Source organism: Miscanthus floridulus, chromosome 11 (genome assembly GCF_019320115.1).
Source record: "Miscanthus floridulus cultivar M001 chromosome 11, ASM1932011v1, whole genome shotgun sequence".
Lineage (NCBI taxonomy): Eukaryota > Viridiplantae > Streptophyta > Magnoliopsida > Poales > Poaceae > Miscanthus > Miscanthus floridulus.
This window is the reverse complement of record NC_089590.1, coordinates 24,067,440-24,075,343: the sequence shown is the minus strand read 5'-3', so window position 1 is coordinate 24,075,343 and position 7,904 is coordinate 24,067,440.

Sequence of the window (7,904 nt, the reverse complement as noted above, 5' to 3'; positions counted from 1 at the left end):
TACATCTGGCTATGAGTTGCGTCCATCTTTAATAAATTTGGTCCATGAACAATCGTTCTCAAGAGAAGGTGATGAAAACCCATATTCATTCTCACCTATGAGAGTTTGAGCAAACCTGTGCATGCTTGCATATCACAGGCATGTCACATGAAACTTTAAAGTGGAAGCTATTTCCATTCTCCTTAATGGAAAGAGCTAAACACTGGTATACCCAAACCATAGGGAGTGTACAAGGAGATTGGAAAACTCTATGCTCTAGCTTTTGCTTATCTTTCTTTCCCATCTCTGAAGTGGTTAGCCTTTGAAGAGAGGTTCTAGCCTTGACCTTGCCATTCAAGACCCTATGCTTTTACAACACTTTTATATGGGTCTTAGTGGGGAGACCATGCAGCTTCTTGATACAACTTCTAGAGGCACCTTCTTACACTGCTCTACTAGTGAAGGGAGAAACATCCTTACAAAAATCCTACATAACACCCCCTACACCAGCATGCGTGACGATGGCCCAGAAGACATAGTTGAGAAAACTCCTGAGGAAGAACCTTTGATAGTTGAGCCCGAACCTTTAACTACTCCACTTGAAGCCTCAACTATCCTCCATGTTCCTGAACCACCAAAGGAGGAAGAAATTCCACCTTTGGAAAATTATTTGAATTCAAGGATGAGCTCTTCTCTAACTTTGGAAACACCTCGAATTATTATGCAATAAGGAAATATTCGGCACCATCAGCACCTAACCAGCATCTTCCTGACCTAGCCAAAGAGAAGTTCCTTAAAAAGACTATGAAGGAGTTGACAACGATCGTAAGCAATGAGTGGTTGGGAGAATCCAAGCTTTCTCTCGAAGTTATTCGTTTAGATTCCCCTTCTACCTCCATTCGTTGTTAGATTTGTAAAACCTCCTTCGATGCCTTTTATAATCTGGTTGTAGGAGTAAATCTTATGTCTAAATCTTTTGCACATACCATTCCTAGAAATATGCAATTAACTCCAACAACCAAACTCTTAAAAAGTTTCTCAGGGCAAATCCTTCCTAGTGAAGGAATCTTTCACTTCATCCCTATCAAAGTACACGAAATCAAAGTGTATCTTAGTTTTTATGTTTTTTATTTTTGGGAGTTCAATCTTCTAATAGGGCATCCAATAGAGAGACTCCTCCACAAAGGAAGAAAGGGGAGTATAAATGTAAGTATCAGGAAAAGCATAAATGTTTCTATTCCCATCACTCACTCATTACATGTTAAGACAGAGTTGAGTCCTGAGCAAGATCTAATGGAGGAGATTATGGCAGCTTCTCTCTGAGAAGCTTCTAACAAAGATCTTGAAGAAGATGCCAAGGATTTCATCCAATAAGAAGAAGAACCACGAGATCCTTTTCCTCTAGATGTAACACAAGAGCCGCCAAAACCCCCCATTGTGCTCAAACCCCTTCCTTCAGGTATGAAATACGCTTTTTCTAAACAACGATAGGGAGTCTACTATGATCATTAGTGATAAACTCTCTAAGGACGAGACCCTCTGGCTCCTTACCATTTTAGAAAAGCATCGCTCTGCTTTCGGCTACTCACTCGAAGACCTCAAGGGGATTAGTCCTGCCCTTTGCACCCATCGCATTCCCATAGATCCATCATATCCACCTTCTAGGGAGCCCCAACGTCGGCTTAACAATGCGATGGGAGAAGATGTTAAGAAAGAGGTTTTGAAACTTTGGCATGCCAAAATAATCTATCACGTCCCTTATAGTGAGTGGGTAAGCTCAGTACAAGTTGTACCAAAGAAAGGGGGCATGACTGTGGTAAAAGTGAAAAAGATGAATTAATCTCCCAACAAACAGTCATAAGATGGCGGATGTGTATTGATTACCGAAAACTAAACAAGGCAACAAAGAAAGATCACTTCCCGTTACCCTTCATCGATGAGATGTTGGAACGGCTTGCAAAGCATTCTTTCTTTTGTTTCCTTGATGGGTATTCTAGCTATCATCAAATCCCATTCTATCCTAACGACCAAAGCAAAACTACTTTTACTTGTCCCTATGGAACTTATGCTTATTGCAGGATGTCTTTCGGATTGTGCAACGCTCTAGCTTCATTCCAAAGGTGCATAATGTCTATTTTTTCTGATACGATAGAAGAAATCATGGAAGTTTTTATGGATGATTTTTTTTGTCTATGGGAAAACTTTCAATTATTGCTTAGAAAATCTAGACAAAGTTTTGCAGACATGTGAGAAAAAGCACTTAGTCCTTAATTGAGAAAAATGTCATTTCATACTTAGAGAAGGCATAGTGCTTGGACACTTGGTGTCTGAACATGGGATAGAGATAGACCGAGCTAAGATAGAAGTAATAGAACAACTACCTCCTCCTACGAATGTCAAAGGGGTACGAAGTTTCCTTGGTCATGTGGGGTTCTATTGTCGTTTTATAAAAGATTTTTCTCATATTACTAGACCCCTAACAAGTTTGTTAGCCAAGGATGCTCCCTTTGAGTTTGATGATGAGTGATTAAATGCTTTTCAAATCCTTAAGAAAGCACTCATCTCTGCACTAATTATTCAACCCCCTGATTGGTCGCTGCCTTTCGAAATCATGTGTGATGCTAGTGATTATGCTGTGGGGCAGTTTTGGGTCAAACAAAGGATAGAAAGCATCATGCAATTTCTTATGCTAGTAAAACTCTGTTAGGACCTCAACTTAATCATGCAACAACTGAAAAAAGCTCCTAGCTGTTGTTGTTGCTATTGACAAGTTTATATCTTACTTAGTAGTCGCTAAAGTTATTGTTTACACTGATCGTGCTGCTCTTAAATATCTCCTTACTAAGAAAGATGCTAAGCCTCGGCTTATAAGATAGATCCTTTTGCTTCAAGAATTTGATTTAGAAATTAAAGATAAGAAAGGAATAGAAAATTTTGTAGCTGATCAATTGTCAAGAATGCAGTTCGAGAATCCACAGGAGTTGCCCATCAATGATTTTCTACGGGACGACACACTTCTAAAGGTCATAGGATCTGACCCCTGGTATGCAAATATTATTAATTTTATGGTTGCAGGTTATGTACCACCAGGGGAAAATAAGCGAAAGCTCATCCACGAAAGTTGCCTCCACCTATGGGATGAACTATACCTATATTGAGCCTGCTCTGATGGACTGCTTAGGAGGTGTGCTCCGGCTAAGGTAGCAACAAAGATCATTGAAAGATGCCACTCATCACCATATGGAGGACATTATGGGGCATTCCGCACTAATGCTAAAATCTAGCAAAGTAAATTCTTCTAGCCAACCATGTACAACGACACCAAAGACTTCATACGGAGGTGTAGCTCGTATCAGAAACACGAGAATATCAATATAAGAGATGCCATGCCACTCAACACCAACCTCCAGTTAGAACTCTTTGATGTCTAGAGAATCGACTACATGGGACCATTTCCAAAATCCTGGTAGTGCGAATACATCCTGGTGGCAGTCGACTGCTATGTCTCAAAATGGGTTGAAGCTTTACCATGTTGAGCTGCAGATTCCAATAATGCTAAGAGGATGTTTTCAGAGACCATCTTTCCACGCTTCAGAGTTCCACCCATGGTAATTAGTGATGGAGGTCCTCACTTCATTGATAGGAAGTTCTGACGCTTCTTATCCGATCAAGGAGTCCATCATAACATTGCGACACCATATCATCCTCAAACTAGCGGACAAGTAGAAACATCAAACAAGCAAATCAAGAACATTCTGCAGAAGACCGTTAATGAGATGGGGGTAGCATGGAAGGATAAGTTACATGGAGCACTATGGGCTTACAAAACACCTCTAGGAATGTCACTGTACCAACTTGTCTACGGAAAAATGTGCCACTTACCTGTCGAGTTGGAATTCAAAGCTCATTGGGCCATAAAAAGGTGTAACATGTACTTTGAAGCAACTAGAAGGAAAAGAAAAATGCAACTCTCTGAGCTGGAGGAATAGCGAGAAAAGGCGTATCATAATGCAAAACTCTACAAAGAGAGGACAAAAAGGTGGCATGACAAAAGACTGAAAAGAAGGAATTCAATCCAGGTGACAAGTTGTTGCTTTTCAACTCCTGAGTGAAGCTGTTTGGATATGGAAAACTACGAAGCACATGGGAAGGACCTTACAAGGTAATTAGTACATCGTCTCATGGAGCAGTCACACTCCAAAATGATGAAGGTACGCTTTTCAAGGTAAGTGGTCAGCATTTAATAGTTTTCCGTGACACACAATTGCTAGAAGAAGAATTGGATGTAATTAACTTTATAGAATTTAAATAACATTTTAAATTTAGCTCTTCTTCTCTACTCTGTGAAAAACCCTTAAAACCATGTTTACCGACTAAAATATTGCCAGGATCTCTCTAGTCTTTTGTTGGTGCTTGTCTCCCCATGTTGTTTATGCAAGGTAACAGAATCAAGTGTGGGGAAGGCAAACCTGCCAAGCAGAGCACAACATCAACAAATGATGAAAGAACCACAACAAGAACTAGCTTGGGGGAGAAGGCACCCCCATGTATCTAGGTAAGTATTCTTTTTCCTTTATTCTAGTTTAAAAAACTACAAACTAAAACCAAAATAAATAGTTATCCCTATAGTAGTAAAAATGAAAACAAAATAAAAAGAGTGTGCCTAGTTTGCTTTAATTTCTTTTAAGAGCTAAATAAATAATAAAGACTCTGAGGACAATCTCTTAAATGGAAATGATGAATAGTTGTTCTATTCTAATTCCTTTCAAGTACCAAGTTTTCAGCCTTGAATTCTCCTAAGTTTTGGATAAAATTGTTTTGATATAAGAATTTACTTTGAACTCGAAACTCATGGGTAGCATATGCTTGATCTAAGTCTAGGTAATTGACGGATATGATATGAGAAGGTTTGAGCTACTGTTTATCTTGTTCCAAGTGACACTAAAGTTCTAGATATTTTTTTTGAAAAATATAAAAATGCCACTTGATGAGTTTCTGGATGACAAAGCTTCAATTCCTACCAGAGCCATACATGTTTTAGGCTAGAAAAACTTCCACTTATATGTTGCTTGTATATGTGTTAAGTTTTTTCAAGCTTTGTTGACCCTTAGGAGAGGTTTGTCATGCTTTTAAAATCAAGATCACGTACACTCCACCCACATATGCCCAACTCCTATACTGGGGGTAGGCGTAAAAACATGCCATTCTATTTAGATCTACCCAAAAATGTTTTACTCCTACACTAGGGGTGAAAACAAAAACATGCTTGATAGGTTTCCCATCCACCAAATAAATTGTCCAAGTTCTTCGTGATATCTCTCTCAAAGTTTTGTTGCAGAAAAGAGACATAGGGCTATGCAAAAGTTTGAAAAAAAAGAAAGAGAAAAAAATGGACATAAAGATGTTCGGAGTATTTAAAACAATGGGTACTTAGATGCCCGCCTAAAAAAGGAGAAAAGAAAAAAAAGATGAATAAACATAGCCCCTGTTCTCTTGCAAAAATATTTCCAAGTTTCAAGAGAGAGATATGTGTCAAAGAGCATAGTAGAATTAGGTTCGCCACCATATATATCCACCAAACATTCCACACACATGCATATCTTGATTTGATTGTATGACATTTTTCTCTTTGGATCCATTGTTGAGGGAAAATGGACAAGTGTCTGAGATATTTAAAACAATGGGTACTTAGATGCCCGCCTCAAAAAAAGAGAGATGAATAAGATAGCCCCTATTCTCTTACAAAAATATTTCCTAGTTTTAAAAGAGAGACATGTTTTCAAGGAGCAAAGTAGAATTAGGTTAGCCACCACATATATCCACACACATGCACATCTTGATTTGATTGTATGACTCATTTTTCTTAGGATCCATTGTTTGACTTTACAATATATGCATTGCAAGTATGCTCTAGCTTTCTCCCTAACAGTGAACTCCACATAAGCTTTAGTTGTAGGAAAGAAAAAGGCATAGCATCATTACTGCCTTTGGTGAGGATCCACAAGTACCACATATATTGAGAGACTTGAGAGTGTCATACAATAAAATCTGTGAGTTTTATTTTGAAAACTTATAAAAACTCTAAAACAGTGGTGGAATAAAGAACTTGAGACATAGTGCTTGACTTGATCATTCTGTCTTTCAATTGCTCAAGACCCAAGTGAAGGCTAAGAAGCCCCATGGTTGAAGGTAATATGTGTAAGTTTAAAAGTCAAATCAATTTATTCTAATCCGGAGGAAAATTTTGATTGAACACATGTGTACTTTTGAGGAGTGAAAGCATTATAGCAACTCCTTATCCATTGTTGACTTTAGCTTTGCTCAGGGACGATCAAAGGTTAAGTATGGGGGAGCTTGTTGACGGTTGTTAACATCAATCATACACCATCAACATAACTTGTATAAAAGCATAAAAATGATCTCCAATATTGGTTTAGGGGTTTAAACTGACAAATTCTATGAGTTTGGGTGAATATGTGTTTTCAGCAGGGTTTATCCAAAAAAACCGTCAAGGTGGACCTATTCGTCAAAGTAAATCACACTTAACCATGGCATAAACAACTCCAGAAGGTTCTAGAGGACACCACACCAAAGAAGACTACGAGGGGATGCCAAGTGGGGCCAGTCGGCCCCACCTGTAGGCTAGCCAGCCTGTGCGACCCATGGCTCAGTGTTGATGAGGACATCAACACCAACGATACATCCACGCCGACACGAGTACCAGTTTCTGGTCCTATTACTCGCGCCCATGCTCATCACATTAATCATCAAGTAAGTTCACTCTTGAGTTCCTGTCCATCATATTTAGACCATGGAAATGCGTGCACTCTTGTTTTGGTTAGGAACCAGGGAGAGGACCGAAAGGGACAAGGATTCGCGGAGGCTGAATTCGGACTCCAGGACAGCTCCAACTTGTGATGGTCACCACGGTCACATATGGACTCGGATTGGGGCGTTCAAGTACTTCATGGAATCCTTATGAAGTCTATTTTCATATGGATCTAGAATCAAGTCCATATCTATTTTGAGGTGGCCTCAATGACTGAATTACTACTAAGAGCTTGTCTATCCAAAGGTGCTGCGTCACCTTAGTTTGGTCCAATGGGCCGTGTATCAAGTTGGGTCCATTAGGGATGCATCCTAGGGTTGGAGAATGACCCCAACACCCCCTGGTCATCTTTCCACCTTCATATACTCCTTAGCCGCCACCAAGAATAGTCGGGTTTTGTTTAGATCAAGTTTAGCTCTCGCTACTTGCTTGTAAGCGCGTGTGCTGGATCAGCCGCCCGTCTTCTTGTCTTTGGAACCCCACCTTAATTGAGATTGAGTTTGAAACTTTCATCTACATCTAGTAATTCAGTACTTGCTATACTTGTTCTTGCTAGTTCTTCGATTGCTTGCAGGACGAGTGCCCTAGTGGCCGGGTGACACGCTCCACAAGATCGCAGTAGCCATTGGAGGTGGTGTATCGGTTGCTAAGGTGCAGCTTGGAAGGCTGTAGTCGGGCCATGAACGTCGTCACCACCCATCAATCGAGTTATCCCACACCTCTCATTGAAAGATCGGGAACAAACCCTAGTGGGTTCATATCAGTTGGTAATCAGAGCAAGGTTTATCGGTGAGAGTCTTCCAATCCTTCGTTGTTCTAATTTTTCCAATAGTCTAGAAAAGCCAAAAAAATATATATAGTAGATTAGTTTTACCGTGATCCTATAAACCCTTTGAGCCTTTGCTAGCACTGCTTAGTTAGGGCTTGTTGAGTTGTCGGTTACATCGGTTGTGTTGAGTTGCTGGTCTTAGTTTTTGTCCTTTAGAGTTTCGAGTTCTTGTCACGTTCTAGTCATAGCCATGTGCTAACATATAAACCTTCTGTTGGCTGAATCCGAATACATCCTTGTGTTCAAGACCGAGTAGGAATCTGAGTT